Source organism: Plecotus auritus, assembly GCF_963455305.1.
Source record: "Plecotus auritus genome assembly, chromosome: 5".
In the NCBI taxonomy this organism is placed as follows: Eukaryota; Metazoa; Chordata; class Mammalia; order Chiroptera; family Vespertilionidae; genus Plecotus; species Plecotus auritus.
The window spans coordinates 170,567,962-170,592,224 of record NC_137776.1 but is presented as its reverse complement, the minus strand read 5'-3'; the positions used below and the strand labels follow the sequence as shown (position 1 = coordinate 170,592,224).

General features: G+C 49.8%; 1 protein-coding gene across 1 annotated transcript in view; it reads left to right on the top strand.

Moving 5' to 3' along the window:
- Positions 1-446: 446 nt before the first annotated feature.
- GSN (gelsolin) overlaps positions 447-24,263 on the top strand; it is a 50,118-nt gene continuing 26,301 nt past the window's right edge. The window contains exons 1-2 of the mRNA XM_080671280.1: positions 447-811; positions 12,234-12,321. The gene's annotated coding sequence lies outside the window, so the exon portion shown is untranslated. The remainder of the gene's footprint in view (positions 812-12,233; positions 12,322-24,263) is intronic.

The following is a 24,263-nucleotide window of genomic DNA, read 5'->3' as shown; positions in this document are numbered from 1 at the left end:
TACCTACCATTGTGCTGAGTCCTTCTCTCACTGAGTCTTCCCAACAGCCCCATGAAGTTGCAATTTTACAGAGAGGAAACAGACTTTGTTTGACATGTTAAGTCACTTGCCTAAAGTTACGGACTAGTGTCAGGAGTTGCAACCCAGGCGGCCTGACTGCAAAAGCTCTGCTCCCTGTTTTAACTTAAGGACAGGGATGCAATTTGCCATTTCTTGTTTCCCTGAATGAAGTTGGGAATCATCCTTCGCATTTATTCCCGTCAGTGGGTCTAGCTGCTGCTTGCACCTTCCCTGCTTTTGTGAGTAGCTCATTTCACCAGCGGAAGGCTTTGCCTGGCAAGTAGGACCTCGCGGGAGCTGAAATAAGCCTCCGCTGGTCCTAGTGGAACATGGCACGCTGCCCATCCCAACTGAGCTCTCGGACTGGAGCCCGGCCCAGTCGCTCCTCCCCGCCTCCAAGCTTCAGCAGCTGTCCCCGGAGTGCTCCGGGCCTCAGTTTCCTCGCATCTGAAGCAGGGGGCTTGTTTCCTTCCTGGGCAAGTAGCGAGGGTTCGTCAAGAGACAGAAGGTTAGCCCGAAGGCAGTGGAAGGCAGTGTCGCCATTCTCCCGGCAGCCTAGGGGAGGGGCCGGCGCTCATGCCCCCTCCCTTCCCCCCTACACCCCTACTCCGGCCGCCCCGCCCCGAGGGCGGCTCTGGCCAGCGCCCTGCCCATCCCGGCCCACCGACCGCAACGCTCTCGCCCGGCCCTCCCGGAACCAGCTGAGCACAGCTGGACCCAGCAGCCGCCGTCGCCAGCGCCGCAGCCGCAGGTAGGGGAAGGGGGCGGCTACGACCCGGGGCATCTGGGGATCTAGTCATCTGGAAATCTCGGTCCTATGGGTCCTTCTCTCCCAACCCCCGACCCCCATTCCGGTCTAGAGCTCCCCTCCCCGTCTGGCGCCTGGACCTCGGGCGGCGGGGGCAACGCTGGAAAAGGGCTTTCTCTCTCACCTAGCTTGTCTTCCAGAGGACCAAGGAGGTTTGGGTTGGGGGGCTAGGCAGGGGAGAAGGGGTTTGGGCCCCACCCACAGGACCTGCTGTGCTGCAAACATCGACCCCGCCCCCGCGGTTGGTGGAACTGAGCCCAGGGCTACCTCAGCACAGCACTCGGTGTACCTGACCGGGGCTTGCTGGTAATCGCTCGCCCGAGGTCTGGGCGGTGGCTCCGCTGGGGAGCCTGCTCCACGGATTCTTGACTCCAGGGTAATATAATGCCTTTGCTTGCTCGTCCTGGGTGATGAGGAGCCTCCCACCTCCTTCCTTGTTCTGGACCCAGCACTGTTAGAAAGTTTTCCTTGTACTCGTGGGAAATCCTCTTGCATTTGCTACCAGTAGGTGTGGTCTTCTCAGTGCTACAGTATTTGTTCCCTTCTCTGACTCACAGGCAAACTTCTTTCAAAATTGAAGGTAGTGATTGGAATCTCCCTTTCTCCCTGGGTCCCCAGACCTCTGGGCCATGCCTAAGGGCAAGCCTGGGTCCTTGGAAGCTTTGGGCCATCTTCTGTAACCCCTCATCTGCCCAGACATCTACCCTTTATTCTGCCCTCACACCTTCCTCAGAGCAGAAGGCAGGGCTGCTGGGGGAGGTTCTGCTTTTGTTTGGCCTGAAGGACTTCTCAAAGACGTCGTCCTGCACATCCTGTTATCCCAGGATCACATTTTGACCAGGGCACCTCGACCTTTTCCTGCTCTGTACTTTACAGTGAGCATAGCTTGCTGAAGTCTGACCCCAGCCTTATGCTATAGCTGGGAGAACTGAAGGGCGCTGAGAGTTTGTGACAGGCTCATAGTCACTTAGTGAGGAAGGGGCGGGGCTGGGACCCAGTTCCAGTGGGCCCTCGGGTGACTCCCTCTAGCTGGTGGTACCTTAGACTCTTCTTTTTTTTTTTTTTGATAGTTTTTGTTTTTTTAATCCTCACCAAGGATATGCTTAGAGAAGGAAGAGAATGAGGGAGGGAAGAGGGGAGGGGAGAGAGAGAGAGACATCAATGTGAGAGCAACAAGGATCAGTTGCCTTCTGTAGCCCGGGTATGTGCTCTGACCAAGAATCAAACCAGCAACCTTTTGGTGCACAGGACAATGCTCAACCAACTGAGCCACTCCCACTGGGTCTTAGACTCTTTTTTTTTTTTTGAGTTTTCATTCACTAAGGGACCCAGTACTTCCCCTAACCCAGCCGTGGGCAAACTATGGCCCGCGGGCCGGATCCGGCTGTTCTATCCAGTTCTCTTGCTCTCCCCTCCGCTCCTTTACTTTGAATTTATATTAGTTCACACAAACACTCCATCCATGCTTTTGTTCCAGCCCTCCTGTCCAGTTTAAGAACCCATTGTGGCCCTCGAGTCAAAAAGTTTGCCCACCCCTGCCTTAAACCCTTACACACACTTGGGGGTGCTGGTTGGTGTTCTTTGGGGATGTTAAGAGGAAGAGGCTTGGAACAGAGGAGGAAGGGAAGGAGAGGAGACTGTGGGCATCCAGCTCCCTTGAGACTCCATTTTCCTTTCTGAGGCCTCACTATTTATAAATGCCAGGGAAATTGTAAACAGCCGGAGGAGCTTGAGTTGGCACTGGTGTGAGTTATACAGCAGCAAAGAAGGTTTCCCTGTGAATCAGGGAAGGAAACTTTACTCCAGAATTTTCCATAGTCTTTTTTATTATGGACTAATGTGAACTTGGAAAGCAGGCAGCTCCCTGGAGGGGAGGCTGCAGGGTTTGCCTCTCATGGCATTTCCTTCCTCCCTGCTTCCTTGATTCAGTACTCTTGGGTCCAGTGCCTTGTTCTGCGAGGGCCCAAGAACCCCTGAGGAGGACAAAGCTCTCTGTCCTCAAGATACTTCCCACCTAGAGTGGTCGACACAGTCATGGGATACTGATAGTCTGTAAGAGGGGTGACTCTGTCTGGGTGACCCAGGCTCAGAAATGAGTAATAGTTTCCCAGGAGATAAAGAGATTGAGGGAAAAGACCTTTTAAGAAACAGGAACAACTTGTGCAAAGGCACTGAGGTTTTCTGAGCAATCCACTTAGCTATAATGGAGGATGGGGGAAGGGTAGAGTGATGGGAGTTGAGACTAAGTAAAGATGGAACTTGATTGTAAACTAAGGGTTTGGACTTCATTTTAAAGACAGGGAGGAGTTGAGAAAGGATTTTGGCTAGAGCAAAGATAAAAACTCTCAATCTGGTGGCTGATGGAAGGAGATGCATTGGAAGGGGCTAGATTGGAGTCAGGGAGACCCCAAGCAGGGTGTCACTTGGACAAGTGAAAGAGAGGCCAGGTCTGAACCAGAGCAGTGGCCCCAGGATGGATCAGAGGGGCAGATTCTAAAAGCCCAGCTGAAGATCCCCAAACTTGCCATAAATTTCATCTAAAAGCAGACAACAGGCTTATACCTGTTGGATAAAACTGCTAAGTTATTCTGAGTTTTGCTGTGTTGTTTTCTTCTTTTTTAAGCAAATTTATACTGTTAAAGATTCAAACATGGAGAAGAGTATAGAGTGACTTTCATCTCTCCAAACGCCCTTTCCCCCCCAGAGGTAGCTACTGTTAACAGCTGTGTGTGCACTTGTGCCAAACTATTACAAGCAAGAGCTGTTGATTGGCTGCCTTCACAACGTCTTGGCCATCCAGTGTCAGTAGGTCACTTCCCCCTGCTCCATCTGTATGGGTACTTTGGGTCTTTCAGGAGAAATTGCCAAGTCATAGGGGTGATTCATTCATAGTCTGTAGTCCTTGGCTGAAGCTTTGGTCTTTGATTTTCTTCAAGCAACTTTACAGCCTAACCCTACAATCTCTAAGGATGTAAATATTCTTATTCGAGACTGTAGGACTGAGAGAAGTTAAAAGCACTGACTTGGGAGTGGAGCCACACTGTTAATTCTTCTGAGTGAACTTGGGCAAGTCCTGGCTCTCTGTAAAATGGGGGGGGGGGGGGGGGGGCGTTGATCTGCATCATAATTATAGAAAGCTGCCTTTTAGAATACCAATTGCTGGGACATTAATTACTTTGTTGATTCCTCACAACCATTCTGCTGAGGTCAATATTATTATCCCCCTTGGAGAGGCTAAATAACGTGCCTTGGGTTGTGAGACTATTGGGTGATGGTACCAGGACTCGAGGTCTGATGATAGAGCCAGAGATCTTAATCACTGCAGACATTCTCCAGAAGGTTCCATCTCGTTCTGACATGAGTACTGATGGGGTTTTGTTGTGGCTGTGATAATGAACATGAGTCAGTGTGCATGGCTTGGGATGCTCAGTCCTGTAGCAGAGAGGCCTGGAGGGGCCTCCCAGGGCTGTTTGTAAACACTTTTCTGTACTATCAAGAGGACTCCAGCTCACTTTTTCTTATATTTCAGACAACGCAAGACTTGCCCAAGGTCACCTGTTGAGTTGGGAACCCAGCAAGGACCAGTCTGCTGTCCCTTTACCATTTGAGCCCATGTCCTGGAAAGTTTTCTGGGAAGCCAGGAAAAGTGAAAGCCCCCTACCCCTGCCCCACGGTTATTCCCTGAGAAAATGCCTGCAGAAGTAGGAAAAAGCAGGTCCTAGGAGTTATGCATTTTTGGGGGAGGGAAAGAAAGAGACCAGTGTTTAGGCAGCTGGGGGATGTTAAGTAAAAATATCTCCTCTCTTTCAAGTGCGTGAGCGTGTGTCATATTTCAGCCTGATGTGGTTTGTGAGTTTGGAGACCACAGACAGGCTGGGTTCCTGCTGCTCTCGGGCTTCCCCTCTCTTCCTCATTCTGCCATTTGCCTGGGACCACATCAGCAACTTAAGGGCAGGGCAGAGAAAAGCGGTGAGCGTGGTCCTGGTTTTGCCACCGACAAAGCACGGGGTGACTTGTGCTAATATATACCTTTGTCTGGGCCCCAGTGTTCACTCTGCACTAGTGGGGGTGGACAGGGTAATGTCAGGCTTTCTGGGTTCTGATGGCCTGGAGTCAGAGGGCTTTTTGCTCAGTGCAGGAACATGGGACCTGCACCTCTGGGAGCACAAAATGAGCCCACAGCAGTTGTCTGTGTTTAAGTTACTTGTGCCAGTGCCAGCTGGAGAGTCGACCACTATTCATGAATTTGGTCTTTGTGGACTGAATTGGTTGCCCCATTTTGCAGATAAGGAAGTTGAGGTCTGATTCCTTTATGTATCCTATTCCCTGTTCTACAAGCAATAAGAATCATGGCCATCATATGTATGTAGCGTGCTTACTGTGTGCGCTCACCTTTGTCTATACTGTCTTGTTTAATCTTTTAACAGCCCTGTGAAAGAGGTGATAATGACTCAGTTTTACAGATGAGGAAACTGGGGCTTGGCCTAGAGAGATGAAATGACTTACTTTTTCTTCTTTGAGCCTCATGGGAGCCCTATGGTTGTCATTATGGGCCCCATTTTACAGGTGAGAAAATTGAGGCTTGGAGATATGAGTTCTCTTGCCCAGGCCACATGGCCAGTTAGGTTCCTCCCTGTCCCTCCATCCAACTCCTTCCTGGTGCCTTGTGTTTCCTGCCTCAGAAGGAGCCTCTGTGCCTCTTGCTTTCAGCGCTTGGACTAAGGGATAACAGTTTTCTTCCTGGGCTGTAAAGCATCCCTGAAATTTTCTATTCCCAAAGGGACTCCAGAAATGGTTTGAGCCATGGTGTCTCTCAGGGAACTCTGATGAAGGCACCACACCAGTGGGAATGGGTTCGTTGATTCTGCTGTTGAGCAAACAGCCTTATTTTCCAGCCTCAACAGGGATATCATGTGGGACCAGTTTATTTGCCAAGCAAAGAATATTTTTATGATATATGTAAACTTTCAGGGTGGAGCCTGGCCATTCATTTCCTTTCTATAGCAACTGTGGCTGGGCTGGGCCCTTGGTTGGTACTGGGTAAATACTAGTTAATTTTTTTGGGGAGTAGCAAAGTGCTATAGGTGGGATACCCATGAAATATGGGACGCTTTTTTCTCCCCTCCTCCAAGAGCCTTTTTTTCTTTTTCTAATTATAACAAATGTTGATGATAGGAAATTTGGAAAATAAAAAAGTATAAAAAATAAGAACTGTCTATAATTCTGCCAACCAGAGATAATCACTGCTAACATTTGGGCGCATTTCCTTCCTGATATTTTCAGTACTTTTTTTTACCCTCACATAATTGTGGTCATACCACATTTATAATTTTCTATTCTGACTTTTTGTTTCTTTCAACAGTACAATAAATATTTTCTCATGTTTTTCAGGACTGTAAATTTAATTTTTGTTGTTAATCCTCACTGAGGATATTTTTCCATTGATTTTTAGAGAGAGTGGAAAGGAGGGGCAGAGACAGATAGAGAGAAACACCCATGTGAGAGAGACACATTGATTGGTTGCCTTCCGCACACGCCCGACCAGGGCCGGGGATTGAGCCTGCAACTGAGGTACATGCCTTTGACCGGAATCGAACCTGGAACTCCAGTCAGCAACCCAATGCTCTATCCACTGAGCCAAACTGGCTAGGGCTCTAAGTTTAATTTTTTTTTAAAAAATATATTTTATTGATATTTCACAGAGAGGAAGGGAGAAGGATAGAGTGCTAGAAACATCGATGAGAGAGAAACATCGATCAGCTGCCTCCTGCACACCTCCCACTGGGGATGTGCCCGCAACCAAGGTACATGCCCTTGACCGGAATCGAACCCGGGACCCTTCAGTCCGCAGGCCGACGCTCTATCCACTGAGCCAAACCGGTTTCGGCTAAGTTTAATTTTTAAAGGAGTTTTTAAAGTATACTATAACATAAGTAGATAAATGCATGTCTATTGCTATTTTAAATCTTTTGTTCCAATAGTCCGGGGAATTAAACAAGTGAAATTATGCATTTTATTTGTAAAAAAAATCAGGTTTTACCTTTTTATTATGAAAATATGTGCTGACTTGATTAATCACTTTATAATTATATTTAAGGAGTGAATATACTATGGTTCAGTTAACCGACCCTCTATCATTAGGCATTCAGCCTGTTTATAAACAGTGCTGCAGTGAACATACTAGTGCTTACACTGTTCTTTTTTCATTGTTTCTTAGGAGGGTACCCAAGAATTGGAGTTTCTGGGTCAAAAATGATGTATTTTACAGGTTTTGCTACATTTTGCCAAATTGCTGCCATTTTTATTCCCACCAGCCATGCATGAGGGTGACGGACTTTGTGGGAGCTTCGGAAGCTGGTTATCAAAATTCTAGCTCAGGGGCCATTTGCGGAAATATCATACTTCATTCATTCATTTAGCAAATACATTTGCACAGTTCAGCATCAGTAGAATATAACGGTTAAGATCCAGGTGAGGTAGAGAGACACTGGTTCTCATTCTAGTTTCTGCTTGGCACTTGCCATAAGACCTTGAGCGTAAGCCAGGTCACTGCTCTACCTCTATGCTTAGAACGGAAGGGCTTGACTTTGTGTCACCTTGACTTTGTTGTGACTGTGGTGACCCTCAGCTGAAGACCTATCTCCTGACTCCCTTCTCACCTCAAAACAGTTTCCAGACTCCAACCTTTAGAGTTTGGACATTGGGAATCGCCTGGTCCCAACCCCTTACTTCATGGCTGGGGATACTCAGGTTCAGAGGGAGCAAGTGAGTTTCCTGAAGCACACAGCAAAAACCTAATCAGTTTCCCTCCACTTTGCACAGGAAGAAACTAAATCCCTGTTCAGGGCTCGGACAAGACCACAGATCTCTTTTTTTAATTTTATTTTAAAGATAAACCTTTTAAAAAATATATGTATTTTTATTGATTTTAGAGAGGAATAGAGAGATAGAAACATCAATGATGAGAGAGAATCATTGATCGGCTTCCTTCTTAACTCCCCCCACTGGGGACCAAGCCTGCGGTCCGGGCATGTACCCTTGACCAGAATCGAACCTGGCACCCTTCAGTCCGCAGACTGACCACTGAGCCAAACCATCTAGGGCCCCCAGATCTCTTAATGTCTTATCTTTGAGGCTCTTCCTACCCATTGTATGTGCCTCCCTCTTCTCTTCCCAAGCACTGAGTCGAACTATTTGGTCCACAGCTATGAGTTTCTAGAATCTGAACAGCCCTTGAAATATTTTGTTACCTAATATCGCAGCAAAGTAGGGCCAGCTCTTCTCTAAGAGAGCGTGACTCAATAGGAAGCCATCTGAGGGGGAGAAATACCGCTGTAGGACCTAGCATTTGGCTTAAACATTTCCACCTGAAGCTTTTATAATTAAGACTGTAAACACCAATTTCAACCTATAGATTGCAAACTATAGCCCTGGGGAGCCCCTAGATTGTTTTTGCATGCCTCTGAGCTGAGTAGTTTTTACATTTTCAAAAGGTTGTTAAAAAAACATACACAAAATAAAAACCCAAACCCAAACCAGGAAGAATATGCAAAAGAGAAAGTGTGGGGCCTGCAAAGCCTGAAATATTTACTGCCTGGCCCTTTACAGTAAAAGTTTGCTAACCCCTGATCTAGAGTAACCACAGCTTTATGTTTTTCTCTAGTGAGCAAGAGGCTTGGTCTCATATCTTGAAATTTAGTGAGACCAAGATGTAGGGCAGGCAGCCTGACTCGGTAGGAACTTTCTTTCTTTCTTTCTTTCTTTCTTTCTTTCTTTCTTTCTTTCTTTCTTTCTTTCTTTCTTTTTAAATATATTTATTGATTTCAGAGAGGAAGGGAGAGGGATAGAGAGGTAGAAACATCAGTGATGAGAGAGAATCATTGATCGGCTGCCTCCTGCATGCCCCCTACTGGGGATCGAGCTCACAACCCGAACATGTGCCCTTGGTCAGAATCGAACCTGGGACCCCTCAGTCCGCAGACCGACACTCTATCCATGAGCCAAACCGGCCAGGGCTCGGTAGGAACTTTCGCCCAGACCTTAGCAGTGTGACTGTCAGCACATAATTTCACTTCTCTGAGCTTTGTCCGTCCTTCACAACATGGGGACAATGATATCTGCCTGGCAGAGTTATTGTGAGGATGAGAGATGATGTATGTCAGAGTTTAACACTTGGCAAGTGATCAGAAAATGCTAACTGTTCTCACTGGGTGGCCGTGTGAACCCTTCTGGCTTTATTGGTCAGATACCATGTTTCTCCCACCAAATCTGAAGGTCCTCCCAGTGCGCTGGGAGCAGTCTTTGAGGAGAAAAACACTTCTGCTCCAGTCACCCCTACCCCACACCCCAGGGCAGAAAGCTTCTCTGCAGTCACCTTCTAGACAGATGGGGTTCCTGGGAGCTTGCATACTTTCACTAATGGGGAGCTCTCTACCTGAAGACCAGCCTTTGCACTGGTGGGCAGCTCTGACTGTTAGAAAGTGCCTCCTCTCCCTGTGCTCTAAGATGTAATTCATCAAACCGGCACCTAGCAAGCCTGGGCTGGGATCTGAATGCCGGAAGGAGCCGCCTCTCTTTATGGCTCTGTCTGGGGTGTGTGGGCGACGGACTAGAGTCAGCGGTTTGTGGACCTTGTTTTTAAGTTGCTGCAGCTTTAAGTCCAAAATGGAAAACAGACCAACTTGTAGTTAGCTGGGGCTAATTCTAATTCTATTTTAAAACTCTGGGGCTCCCTGCGCCCAAATCCTAGAAAAGAGTGCAATGCTCTTTTAGCCTATAGATGGCAGCACCTGCACTCTTAGCCAGCTCTATGTGAAGGTGTGCATGAGTGTGTTTACACACGTGTGCACATGTGTACAATACATGTGTGCACACGTGATTCATTAGTTTCTTCCTTTAGTGAATCTTGAGCTCTTGTGGCTCCAGCCCTAGGCTAGATGTTGGGATACAAGGGAGCAGATCTTAGTCTAATGGGGGAGGCTGACTTGGAAACATCATAATACAGTATGACAGGGAATACAAGAGGCCTGTGGGATCTCAGATAAGCTCAACCTCTAAGGGGAAGGGGAGTCCAAGAAGATTTCCAGGGGGAAAGCTGGGTTTGATCAAAGTGGAAGAAGGAGAAAAGAACAGGGATGAAAGAGTTCCGAAACAGGGGAAGCAGTCTGTGTGAAGATTAGACGAGGACTTAAGGAAGAGAGTACAGCTGTCTGGCTGGAGTTTGGGGGTGTGTATGTGTGTGTGAGGGTGTGTGTAGGGGTGGTGGGGAGACAGGAACTGGTGAGAGGTGAGGCTCCAGGGGCTATGGGGAGGGGGCGGGGCAAGAAATGATGTCGAATAGTGTGTTAAGGATCTTGGACTATCTGGGGGCCATAGGGAGGCATGGTGGAATCTGAGCCAAGGAGTGACATGGTCTGGGCTTGCTCTGAGGAGAATGCACTTAGGGAAGGAGAGAGGAAGTGGGAAGACCAGTTACAAAGCATTGCAGTCATCCAGGTGAGAGGTGATAGTACTTAGACCAAGATGTTGGCAGTTGGGGGGCGGGGGGAAGGGGAGAAGAGGATGCAAAGACTAATGGTGTTGGAGGCAAGAGTGACAGAGAAGGGGAGGCTGAGAAGAGTGGTGCCCTGGTGTCTGGCCTGGTGTGAGTGGTGGGTGGTGGTGCTGCTGCTGAGATGGGGAGCATTGGGGGAGGAGCAGGATGCACTTGGGAACAAATGTAGCACCGCCAGTGAGGATGAAGGTGTGATTTGGAGGTCTGTAGAAAAGAGGGGGGCTGGATTTGAAAGTCTCATTCTCTCACAGAGTTAACAGAAAGTGAAAGGTCATTAATCATTGGCAGGAACAACAAAACCCAGCTCTGCTTTGATCTGTCCTCCACGGAAGGCCCACAGAGGTGGCATTTAACACCAACCCTAGGGTCCAGATAAGGGTCCAGCCTCCTTCCAGATCCCCTGCTGTGCACCCATGCCACTCACAATGCAGAAACCCATCAGGAATGCCTGGGCCATGTAATGTCAGCTGAGAACAGGGCCCCTTTTGTGTCTGAATCCCAGGAGCCTGTAGGGCTGTGCTCCATTTGGGAACCTGGGCTCTCTTTGGCTTGGAGAAGCTGGTTTGGGCAGGAATATTTCCTGTGTAGGCAGGAGCCAGCTTACTTAGCTGTCCCTGTATCCAGATGACTGGGACTGTGGGGCGTGAGGTTGTCCCTGAAAGTTGTGTGTGTGTGTTCTGGGGGGTAGAAGGAGGCACTGGAAGGCTGGGCTGCACAACCCTAGGACCCACATAGTCTGGTCCTTCATTCAGTCACCTCGCATATAGCCAGTGGTCTGCAGTTTGCCAGGCCATGTGCCAGGGCCGAAGCTTCAGAGGCAAAGCAGTCTGATGGCAGAGAAAGACCTGTCACCAGGTACTGATAACACAGTCTTGCAAGAATAGAATGATACTTAGCCATACAGGTGGGATTATGGCATGTAAGCAACTTGGGTCCCTGAACTACACAAGTACAGGATGAGAAAGATACAATTTCTAGAAAAGACTTAGGAATTAATTAATAATCAGAGTAAATATATGCGCTGTTCAAAACCCTTGACATATTTTATCTCATTTAAGCCTTATAATGACTCTGTGGGGTGGGTTCTAACATAATCCATTTTTTACAGAGAAGGAAAGTGAGACTCAGAGAGGTGCAGTAACTTGGTCAAGGCTACATAGTTAGTTAACTGAAGGACCTTTGTGTCTACCTCCAGAATCCTCAACCACTGCTCTGAAGTTGATTGTAAGGGTTATAAGCTGAATTCATTCATGTAATGGGATTGCCTTAAATGCTAATGGGACTTTAGGCTGGATTAATAGAGGCATGATATCTGGAATGATAGAGGTTGGAGTTCTACTTGCTTGCTGTGGATAGAACTCATTAAAATGTCTAATTCTGGGTCTTTTCTTTATTATTATTTCAGGAGGGACAGGATTCATTTGGAGTAGATCAGGGAAAGGGTAAGGGAACAGGACACCCTGGTCTCAGGAAAAGCTGGAGGAAAGGGGCTGTACAACTTGTAGAAGACTGAGGGCCCAGGACCACTGTTTTCAAGTCTCCAAAGAGCCATTGGGAAACAGGATGACAGACCTGTCCCTGGGTGACAGCAGAGAGAGATTTTAGCACACCCTAATGACAATTTTTTTAACCAGCCAAACTCTCCAATAGTAGGTCTTGAAGCCTTGGCAGGAAGTGAGTGCCCCGTTGTTGGAGGTGTGCAAATAGGGGCTGTGTGACCCTGGTAGTGGGGCTGGAGAGAAGTGGACGCTTTTGATTTGACCAGATGACCTTGAACCCTTGACACTGAGAGTCTTGGTTCTTTATTTACAGGAGGTGCTGATACCTGCTTGTGCAGCTTCTGCCGTGGTCCCAGCACCTGCCCCTGGAATAGCCCCCATCACCCTCTGAGCCCTGCAAGGTAGGTCGAGTAGTGCAGACCCCGAGTCCTCCTAAACTCAGGAAGTCTGAAGAGGACAGTGGGAGCAGCGCTGGTTGCCATAGTGGATTCAAAGGTAGTTTCTGAGGTGTTTCTAGTTAAGCTCAGAGTACATTTCTGTCCATTACCTCATTTGCTTCTCACCTGCCCTTGAGAGGGAGGCTGGGCAAGGGTGATCCTGTGAGAAAGAGGCAAGGACTGACTAGGCTGGGTGCCAGGGTGCCTGGGCCTCCACCTGGCTGTGCTGCTTGCTGGCTGTAGGTCAGTTGTTTTCCCTGTCAAGGCCTCTGTTGGCTCTTTTGTAAGAGAGTGGATTTCCCTGAGGAAAAAGGAGATGCACGGATTCTCCACAGGAGGTGAGAGAATCTGGGGTGTGGCTGCCAAGTCTCTGCTTGTTGACTGGAGGAGGAGAACCTGAGGAGTATGAGTCATGGGGAAGGGGATGAGTCAGCGCCACCTGGGGACCGCTGGCAGGGCTGGCAGGGTGGGGCCACCTGACTATCGGGATTCCCAGGTGACCCTCTAAAGTGACCTGCTGAAGTATGCTGAGATCCAAGGGGTGGGGTGCCAAGTCCTGGGCTTTTTCTGCCTTCTCTCCAGAAGCAGAAGACCCTGGTTACTTCCCAGCTTGGGCCTCGGTTTCTCTGCCTAAAGAAATGGGTGTGTGGGTCTCCCCTGCACCCACCTTGCAAGTTGTAGTGAAGACTGCACAAGCTCGTAGATGCTGAAGGGCTTTCTGAGCTGTGAAACGGGAAGGATCCCTGCTAGGGAACTAACCCAGCTTCTAACGCTGGAAAGGAAGTGAATTTCTAACAGCAAGGATCTGGAGAGCCTGGAAAACACCCTCTAGCTCATGACATCATCCTTGGTTGCCAAAAAGAGAAGGGGCTGAATGCCTACAGGCTTACTCACTGGTGGCCCAGCTGGCTTCAGGGGGTGACAGCGACCACGGACAGAGCTGTTCCTCTTTCCCAAAGCTGAGATGAAAGGGCCTTCTGATGGTCTCCAGAATGCTTTGTCCTCAAAGCCAGGATTCCTAGAAGGCCCACCAGGCCCAGAGAGGGGACTTGTCCCACTTCAGCCGAAGCCTGTTGTTCTGCTGAGCAAGGAGCAGCCCTGATGCTGCCCAGAGTGGAGGGATGGGGGCGGTCTTGGTTCTAAAGCTCCAGCTTTTGGGACTGAGCCCTGACCACTCCAGCTCTAAAAGCTGAATTGCCTTTAACTAATCTGTCACCAAAGAGTGTTACTCTCTGTTCCTGCTGTTGGTGACAAAGACACAGACCTGTCTTCTGCTTTCCCCACTTGTGCAGACCCTGCAGGGCCAGGCTGGCTCAGACCCAGATGAATACCTGTTCACTAAGCTTGGCTGGCTCAGCCCCTGCACTGTGCCCACCTCATGCCCACTTCTGCTGAACCTGAGAGTTCAACCAAGGAGGCCCCAATGAGCTCCTGCTTGTCCAAATCCCATGGTATTTCCTCAGATCTCCATGTACCACCTCCTTGGAGCAGTTGAGAATATTCAGGAAGCTCTCTTTGCTTCTGGGTGGCTGCACCATCCAGGTTATCTCCATTTCCCTGACCTTCTCTGGACCCTGCTTTTCTGCCTCTAATGTTCACCAGGATTCTGACCACCATCTTGTCTTGACTTACATTGTAGGTCCACTCGTTCATTCACTTACTCATTCATGGGTGCATTTAATGGACAGTTATTGAGGCCTTTAACTGGGTGCTGGAGAGCAAGGTTTTTCCATCCCTCGTGATCTTATAGTCCTGGGTCTTACAGTAAGTCATTACACACATAGCAAATTTATTTCTTCAGCCATAAAGGAGACAACCAGGGTTATAAGCGCATACGGGATTGGATGGGCGTGATGGAATTCTATCTGGACAGATGAGGGAGGCTTCCCTGAAAAGCCCAGACCTAAAGAGGGAATGGAAGGTGCTGTGTGAGCAGGAGAAGGAGCACCCAGGCAGCGGGAACAGTATGCCGAGGCTCTGAGACAGGACGTCCTGTGTGGAGTTGTTGGGAATCTGAAGGATTCAGAGAGGTGCAAGAATAGAATGATACTTAGCCATGCAGGTGGGATTATGGCATGTAAGCAACTTGGGCCCCTGAACTACACAAGTACAGGATGAGAAAGATACAATTTCTAGAAAAGACTTAGGAATTAATTAATAATCAGAGTAAATATATGCACTGTTCAAAACTCTTGCCATATTTTGGGGCAAGGGCCTGGAGACCAGATAGCACCTTAGTCATGCAAGCCCTTGGGGACCTTGGTTAGAGTTTGGATTTTATCCTAAGCCGCTGGGGAACTACTGGAAATTTTAAAGTAATGGAGAGATTTGCCCAAATTTCATGGTTAGAACCCTGGAAAGAGATAGACCCAAGTCCCATGCTAATAAACCCCAAAGGTGTAATGTTTGGTCCTTCCACACTGTGGCGTCCTGACGCTGTGCCTCAGATGAGGCTTGGTCTTGGGCAGTCTTGGCAAATGCGCACTTCCCAGCATTCTCTGGGCTCCTTGCATTTTTTTCATTGCTGAGCTTCTGAGTGGAGGGGGGTGATGAATCAGACCTGCCCTGCCCTCGGAGATCCAGAATTGTGGTGGCTGAGCCTGGAGTCATTGGGATAAGTCCCAGAGGAACCAGGGAGGCTTTTTCCTCCTGAGTCAAGCACTAGGCTGAGGGCGCATCGGAATTTCAGCCAGTCACATGTGCAAAGGTTTGGCTACTTGGAGCCACTGTGCTTGGGGACTAGTGAACAGTGCTGCTGCAACAGGAGTGTGGGGTTGAGGTGGGGAGTGGCAGGAGATAACGGGGAGTGCAGGGCTAGGAGAGGCATTGAATGTCAGGTGTCCATCCTCTGGGTGCCAGGAAGCCATGGACGAATTTTCAGCTGGGAGTGGCTTGATTGACAGGATTTGAGCAGGGAGGGTGGATCAGAGGGGTTAACGCTGTAAGCTGGTTGGAAAGAATGAGTATCACTAGGTGAAGCCTTCTTTGTCACGCCCACTCACCTATACACAAACACAGTAAAACACTCAATCCCTTTCTGTCCCCAGCCCTTGTTGGGTTGTTTCCCCATTGGTTAAATCACGGGAGCTGCCCTGTGTTGTTTTACTGCAGCACGGGGGTTTGGTTATACTACACTGGGCTCCGGAAGCAAACAGGATGAACCTGAAGCATCACTCTGGTCTGACTTGCTCTGTGCCCCTTGACATGTCTCTTAACCCCTCTCAGCCTCAGTTTCCTCATATGTGAAATGGGGGTGATCATAGGGTCATTAGGGATTAAGTGATGGGGAACTCAAGTCCTAAGCATATGCCTGATGCATAGGGATGGCTATTTATCTTTATTTCCCCGTTGGTTGCTAACGGCCCAGACCATGTCGTAATCTGCCCTTTGGGGAGTCCTTCTCTGCAGCCATAAATCTGTAATCTAAATTGAGAACAAGGTGTTCCCTGCAGCCCTGGGGAGGCCTCTAATGGGACTCTGAAGGGTTTGGAAATGCCTTTATGTTTCCCTCACTGGGGTCTGGCCAGGCTGGGCTCAGAGGGCTGGATGAGATCTTATTTGTCTCTTTAGCTGCAGCTCTCAGCACAAGGCTGGCCTATCATGGTTCTCATCAACACTAAACAAAACAGTTTTAAATTTTAAAAAGTCACAGACTTTGAGCATTGTCTTGCCAGCACCTTCATCTCATGGCTGGGGCCCAGAGAAGGACAGTGACTCATCCAAGGTCAGCCAGCCCTTTAGTGGCAGGGATTGGACCTGTTCATTTCTCCTGGCTCAAATATGTATTGCAATTCTAATTTTTTAAATACTGATAATTAAAATTTCAAGTCAGCTGGGGGAGGCGTAACAATGGAGTGGGCATTTTGCGTTTAGGGGCTCCCCTAGACCAGTGGTCGGCAAACTCATTAGTCAACAGAGCCAAATATCAACAGTACAATGATTGAAATTTCTTTTGAGAGCCAAATTTTTTAAACTTAAACTTCTTCAAACGCCACTTCTTCAAAATAGGCTCGCCCAGGCCGTGGTATTTTGTGGAAGAGCCACACTCAAGGGGCCAAAGAGCCACATGTGGCTTGGGAGCTGCAGTTTGCCGACCACTGCCCTAGACCATTCCAGAGAGCAACCTGACTACAAAGGCCTTAAGGATATCATCCAACCTCCTTAGTTTACATTTTGGGAAATGGAGGCCCAGAGAGAGGTAGCTTGCTCTGGGTCCCCAGAGAGTGGGACGCAGAGAAGCAGTCACAAGGCCCACTTTCAGTAATAAGCAGTAGGTGGGCGGCTCTTGCCCCAGCCCACTGCCTCATGTTGAAATGTAAAAGTGGAGTGTGAGCAGTGGTTTCCTGAGGAAGTTTTGGTTTTTAATTGTGTCAAGGAGAAGGACCATTTCCAGAGCTGTGTGTGCCCATGTGATATCTGGGGAGTTGGGCCTGGCACAGCTATTTCAGACTAAAGCCACAGGCTCCTATTTATAGGCCGATGTGATTAGGTTGATGTGGTCAGGAGAGGCCTGCCTGCCCTCGGCCCAGCCCAGCTATGGACGGGGAAGAGGCCCTCGGGGGCAATTCTGACCCATGGGTGAGCAGTGAGGGATCTGGGGTGGTCCCTGAAGCCTGCTCAGAGGTGGGGCTCCAGGGAGGCCTCAGGGGAAGTCCCAGTCCTGACTCCCAGTTCAGCTGCCTGCAGCAGGCCCTCTGCAGAGATGAAACCAGTTCCCATCCTGTTCTCTCCCTGTTTAAAAATCCTCCCTGTCTGAGATCAGTTCAGGACTCCTAGTAGGCCTTCCTCATCCACATGCCCTGGTCTCCACCCCAGGCACACCTCTTCAGTGTTTGTATTTCCAGTGTGAGCCACATCTCTGAGCCTTTGCTGTTCTCTCCACCTGACTTGCCTGTTCCCGGTTTCCCAAAAACAAACCTTCGCTCATTCTTCGAGGCTCTGCTCAAATGCTCCTCCTTTGTGGCTTGTCAGGTCCTGGGTGCTCCCTGCTTGTATCACCTGAGTGATTACCCGAGTTCACATGTGCTGTCCACTGGGCCAGGAAATCCTGAGGCACGACCCGACTCAGAGGAAGAAAAGGAGCAAGGCATTTGTGGTTGAGCACCTTCTGTGGTCATTCACTTGACATGTTTAATGAAATGCAATCTGCATGCCACTCTGCGCAGCACATGTGTTTCAAAGGTGTGTAGGCATGAAAGTAAGACTTCAAGGTCAGATAGTCCTAATTCATACTTTGCCCTGCGCTTCCTAATAGACATCATTCGTCTGAACCTTTAGACTCGCAGGGGTCCTCAAACTTTTTAAACAGGGGGCCAGTTCACTGTCCCTCAGACCGTTGGAGGGCCGGACTATAGTTTAAAAAAAAACTATGAACGAATTCCTATGCGCACTGCGGGCCCGGGACGAGTCGGCTGCTAAGCAGGACAGGCAGCGGCACCCGGCGGGCCGGATAAATGTCCTCGACGGGCCTCATGTGGCCCGCGGGCTGTAGTTTGAGGACCCCTGCATAGAGCTTCAGTTTTCCCATCTGTAAAATGGAAATGATGCTACCTATGGGTTTTGGGAAAGCATTGTCAACAAGACAAAGCTTATAAGTACTTATGTCCCCTGGTCCATAATGAGCTTCTATGTGCAATATAGGTATTATACACAGGTGGGGAAACAAAGGCTCAGTACAGTGAAGCACTGTCTCTAAGGCCCCACACAAGTCAGTGGCCAAGAGGAGAGACCAGGTCTTGGTCCTGGGCTCCAACTCCACCCTGTATTCTCCTCTCCTCCCTCTCTGAGCCCCTTGGGCCTATTTTGTTCCCCAGATCAGGGGAAGCTTTGTTTGGGGATTGTTTTTCCTAAGAAGTTTCCTCTGTGGTGCCACTGGATGACTCAGAGCCCTGAGTCACCCGAGGAGGCTAAGGGCCAGGATGGAGTGGGGGAGAGAAGAGGAGGGGAAGGAGAGGTAGGACAAGGAGGGGGCCCCAGTTCCAGCCCTGGCTCTCCCATTGCTTGGCCTCCGTTTCTGCAAGTGTGAAAGGAGATGTTGGCCTTGGTAAGTGCTTTCCAGTCCAGGCTGAGCCTCAGAATCCCAGATTTCCTGGGCCCCACCCTCACCTACCCTCCGAGGCTGGGCGTGGGACCTGGGAATCTAGGTTTTCTGGAACTCCCTGCGTGATTCTGCTGCACACCTGATCTGCAGAGGTGTTTGGGCACCCAGCTGCTCAAGGCCACCCCCGCAGGGCCTCAGAGTGATTGCCAGCCTCTGCTGACATCTCCAGTAACTCACAGAGCCATGCCTCGCTGGAGGCTTTGTCAGAGTGGTGCATGGGAAGTGCATGGGCTTTTTTCCTGTTTAAAACAGCTTTATTGAAGTGTAACTTACATGAATTGGTGAAGTAAACTTATGTATAACTTATATACATATATTTACCCAGTTTAATTAATTCAGTGATTTTTAATAAATTTACAAAGTTGTGCCTCCATTCCCACAATTCCGTTTGAGAACATTTCTACCATCCCTAAAAGAAGCTGTGCCTGCTTGCTGACAATCTCCACACCCACCCCGTAGCCCGTCACCCATCTGTCCTGTCTTTCTGAATGCCCTGTGTGCACTCCCAGCTTCACCCTTTCTGGCTGTGTGACCTCATGCAGATGATTGGCCCTCTCTGAACCTTGGATTTCTCCTTCGTAGGAGAGGGAAAACTATCCTCCTTAAAGCTTATTGTTTGAATTTCACTGATGTGGTAGAGTGTGTGATATATGGCAGGAGCTGGGGAGTGGGAGCCTGGCATGCAGTACCTGGGACATAGTACAGGTACCAGGACACCACACTAGCAAACATTTTACAGACTCACGCTGTGCCAGGCACTGGGCTAAGCGCCTTAAATGCACTCTCTCTTTTAATTCCCATACAGCACTTATTAGGTGAGTGCCAATATCATTCTTATTTTATAGCTGGAGAAACTGAGGCATTGAGAAGGGAGGTAACTTTTCCCAGGTTGCATAGGTAATGGTGGGTAGGGGTGGGCTTCTATCTCCAGGCTTCCCTTCCTTAACTGTCACCTGAAGATGGGAATCATGGCTCGAGAAATACCATTCGTGGGCCCAGGACAAGGTTCAGGGCACACACTTTTTTTTTTTTAATATATTTTATTGATATTTTACAGAGAGGAAGGGAGAGGGATAGAGAGTTAGAAACATCAATGAGAGAGAAGCATCGATCAGCTGCCTCCTGCACACCCCCCACTGGGGATGTGCCTGCAACCAAAGTACATGCCCTTGACCGGAATCGAACCTGGGACCCTTCAGTCCCCAGGCCAACACTCTATCCACTGAGCCAAACTGGCTAGGGCAGGGCACACACTTTTAAGGGATAGGATGTGATACAGTGGACACCGGATTCAAAAGATAGCATGTAGTACAGAGTGCATCATGTACCAGATGTGACATGGTGCATGGAGCATGATCCGAGGAATAAGTGACATGGGACACAGGACATGGGACATGCATCAGGGTAGTCACGCACACAAGGTATGAAGAACCCAGGGCCTGGTATGGGGCACAGAGAGCATGGCATATGTGATGCTGGACAGGGTACATGGGGACATGGTACCCAGGGTATAGCGCTTGAGCTTCAACAATGGGCACAAAGAGCCCCTTTTCATGTCAGTGCCTGGGGCCCCAGGATGCAGTGGCAAGATCCAATTTTCTCTTCTCACAAACACCCGTATATGTTTTTCCTCCTCCTCCCTGTCTCTGATGCCAAAGAGTGTGTGTCTCCCAGAGGACTGGGCCCCAGAGTACATCCCACCATCCCACCCGCTGAGTCGGAGCTCAAGGCTTGAGGCCAAGTGCATGGCTGAGGAAGAGCCTGCCAGGCCCCCAGATCCTTGTCTTTCAGAGGCAGCTGTGAGCACTAGGGCCAGAGCCCGGTAATTTTCCTGTAAGCCATCCTCCCTCCTGCTCCCCTCCCTGGCTGCTGCTGCTGGCTGTAAATGCTGCATTCCAGTGCTTAGGAGAAAAAGCTTAGTGGAGAGAGCCAGCAATGCCTCTGGGGTTGCTGGGGAGGAGGTGCAGGGAGGAGGCAGTGGGGGTGGAGGTGCAGGGAGGAGGCGGTGTTTAGCAGGCTGGTGGTTCCTGAGCCCTCCTGGCACTCACTCCTTTATCTTGTCTCATCTGCACAAGCGCCCCAATGAGACTGAGGCTCAGAGAGACCAAGAGCTTGCCCATGGTCACACACAGTCAGAGGCAGATGGAGTCTAGACTCCAGCTCTCCTGGAGGCAGGAAATTGAGGCTGTATAGAAGTAAGGTTTGGTGGAGCGGAGGTTGTTGATGGGGGATCAGCAGGTGATGAGGCTGGGGAGTCCTGTCTGCTTTCAGCATGCACTGGGGACTGTGGAAAGGTCTTATGTAGGGAATAATACAATCTCTAGGGATAATGGGAGAGTCGGAGGCAGTGAGGAAGCTGGTGCAGTGGGACCAGAGGAAAGGTGGGGACCCAGAAACAGGACACTGGCTGGGTTGTGGGGTGGGAAGCGAATGTGAAATGGGGTGCATGGGGTGAGCGCGCAGCTCTGGCCTCAGCCCTTATGTGCAGTCCTGGAGGGCTGACTCTGGTTAGGCCCTGCTTCTAAGAGTGTCCCAGAGGGTTCTGGAAGCCCCCAGAGGTTCAGGCACTTGGACACCCAGAGGAGGATGCTGGTGACTGGTGCCTGAATGGAGGTGAAGTGGGAGCACACCTGGGGAGAGAAGACCACACGTTTTGGAGCCCTACTGTGTGCCAGGCTTGTTTTGTGTGCTGGATCGTTTACTTCTTCCATCTGGATGCGATTGTCCTCTGAGCTTGGAAAGGAACAAAAGCATTCCAGTGCCATACTTCTGTTTATATTTAAGAAGGGAGAGTACTTTAAAATCCTACTAAAAGGAAAAGGATTAATAATAATAACAAATATCTTTGAAACTCTGGAAATTCTACTGCAGTTAAGAATTTGAGAGCAATTGCAAAGAATCTCTAATCATGCTATAACAGAGTTTTCCCATAACTGATTTTTACTAGTATCAAGGGCTGGCAAGCCTGTGACATAGTCTCATCACTCTGTACCCAAGGACACAGGCTCAGAGAGGTTGAGTCACTTGCCCAGGGTCACCCAGGGTGGCAAGGCTGGGTTCAGATGGTGACTCCAAAACCTTTGTTCTTTTGGGTGGGAGTAGACTGGAGGAGAGGATAGGGTGTCATCAGGAGAGACTCGAGGAGGGGATGGGAGGCAAGGCAGGCTCCTTAGATGCTGGTTTGAGGTTCTCTCCTGAGATGCTTTCCCATCCCTGGCACCAGCCACTACCGTGGGCTCTGGGCCTTGGTTGGGACCCTCCAGCCTTCCCCAGTTTTGGATATTGGAACACAGAGGTAGAGCTCAGGGGTGGGTATGAGGGGTGTGACCTGTATGTGTGCATGGCCTGGGAGCTTACCTTTGGATGTTATGGTTATTGAGTGCCTGCTGTGTACCAAGCACAGTGCCCAGAGCGCCCAGGCACCCCACCGGGTAGGAATCATCGCCCCATTTTACAGAAAGGAAATTGAAACTCTGCAGAAAGGCTGTTTGCCAAGTCCCGCATCCCCCACTCCATGGTAGGGATTTGGGCTCTATCCAAATTTATCCAGACATTCCCTGTATTCACTAGGCTGGAAGGTGAGGCACCCCTCACCCTGTTGGTCACTTTTGGCATCCTGAGCTTACAGAGGCTCAGCCCCTGCTCCTGGGGAAGAAAACTGGCATTTTGAACATCTATTTTTTGCCAGGCATGGTCCTAGGATCTTTCACATTTATTCAATCCTTTCCTCTTGCCTTGGAGAAAATTTATACCTAAGGAACTTGAGTCTCAGAGAGAGAACTTACCCAAGTCCCCAGCTAACAACGATCATAGTTTCCTTTGTAGGTGCATACTCTGCCCAGCTCTGTGCTAAGCCCAAATGTATTTACCTGGTAAAATTCCCACAGCAACCCTAGGAAGGTATTATAATCCCCATGTTACAGATGAGAAATGGAGGCTCAGAGAGCAGAAGGGACTTGCTCAAACCACACAGTTAGAAAGTGGTGGGTCAGGCAGGGACTTCAACCCAGATTTTCCTGAAGGGAGCTCCTTCTAGTCACACACATTGTTTTCCTCCCTCTTGGAAAGCCCTTCCTCTGTGGCACAGGGAGCTGCCTCCTGGGCTCCTGCTCATGCTGGCTCTGGCTGGGGCATCTTAGGCCCTGTCTTCCCAGGAGGTTTGCTGGTGGAGATTCTGTTCCGTCTTCTACTGGTCCTGCAGCCACAACACCTGCATTTGGGCCTCCGTGACTTGCTGCTGATGTGTTTGTGCCTGGACTCCCCTGTTGGTGGGCTACAGGGTACCAGAGTGGCTAGGCTACTTGTTTGAAGCTATTTGCAGCGCAGCTGCTGGCCCAACCCTTCCAGGACCAGCTCCTCCCCCAGGAAAGGGGAGACAGAATGTAAAGTGGGCCCTAGCAGGCAGGGTGCTGGGCTTGCACCCATCGCCAAATCTGGCTGCTTCCAGGGCACAGGGTCAGGAAGTGGTGGGGTCTGGCCTCCTCTGAATGTCCTGCCCTGGCTCTGAGCACTATGTGGGGTTGCCTCCGGAAGCTGGGAAAGGGCCAGTGGCTCTGGTCCCTGGGATAGTTGGCTTCCTGGAGGTGTCTTGAGCCAAGCCCTGCTGGCTGTCCCCTGACAGCTGTCCACACCCAGAATAGACTGTGCCAACACAGAGGTCCAGCTGGCCCTTCCAGTGAGCCCTATCACGTCATGGAGACAGGCCTCAGCTCTGGCCTGGTCGCCAAGAGACCTGAGTTCTAGGTCTGTTCCTCCAAGTACTTGCATGTGACTCTGAGAAATCATGCTCTCGTTGTTGGTGTTATCATCTACAGAGAGAGGATGGACTAATGCTGCTAATGAGTCCTACTGTGTGTAGTGGACTCCAGCAGTCTCTCTCCAGAGCTCCCAACTGTCCTGCAGCTGGGCATCACTATAGCTATTTACAAATGAGTGGCCCAAGACTCAGAGAGGGACAGTAATTTGCTCCAGGAAACACAGCCCAGACCTGATCTCAAGAATCTCACTGTGAAGTCTAACCTTTCTCCTGCCCAACTGCTGTCATGTGGTGTGTCAGTGCTGAACAAAGGCCTCTGCAAAGAAACCAGACAGTTCAAGAAGAAGGGTACTCACTGTTGGGGAGCTCATACTGTGTGTCGGGCCTTGGGCCTCCTTGCTGCCCTGTGCGCTAGGCATCATTCCAATCTATAGATAAGGGAACAGGCCGTGGTCACAGAAACTGAGTCTCCCAGATTCTTAAACAAGCCTCCTTTCGAGTCCATGGGGCTCTCCAGACCTCACTGAAGTCCGGTCCAGTTTCACTGGGTTTCATAACTGGCGTCTCTGTTTACTGACCATTGTCCTAATTAGCAAAATCCCAGCCAGCCAGGCGGGAGCACCCAGAGAACAGCCATGAGCCAGAAGGCAAACAAGCTCCGCGAGAGGGCTTCCCATGAGTGACCGGCTTCTCAGAAATCAAGAACAACAGTGTTTGGAGCGAAGAGAAAAGAACAGGGCGGTGTCTCCTAGGTTGGCCAAGACTTTTTGCACACGGTGGCTGGGGGCGGAGGGTGAGGCCGCTGTTTCCAGACTCTTGTAGCTGCCTCGGGAGGCCCAGAGAGACCCAGAGACAAACCTGAGGTCCCAGAGGGTGCAAGGCAGGAGCTAGTTGTGGGGGTCCTGGGACCAACGACAGGGATGTGGGTTGTACAACTCCTCTCTGTGGCATATACTGAGAAGCTGCCTACTGTGTGGTTGGCAGTGGGCAAGAGCCAGGAACAACCAAGATCAGAGGTGAAGGGGACCTCTGAGGTCCAGAGAAGGGAAG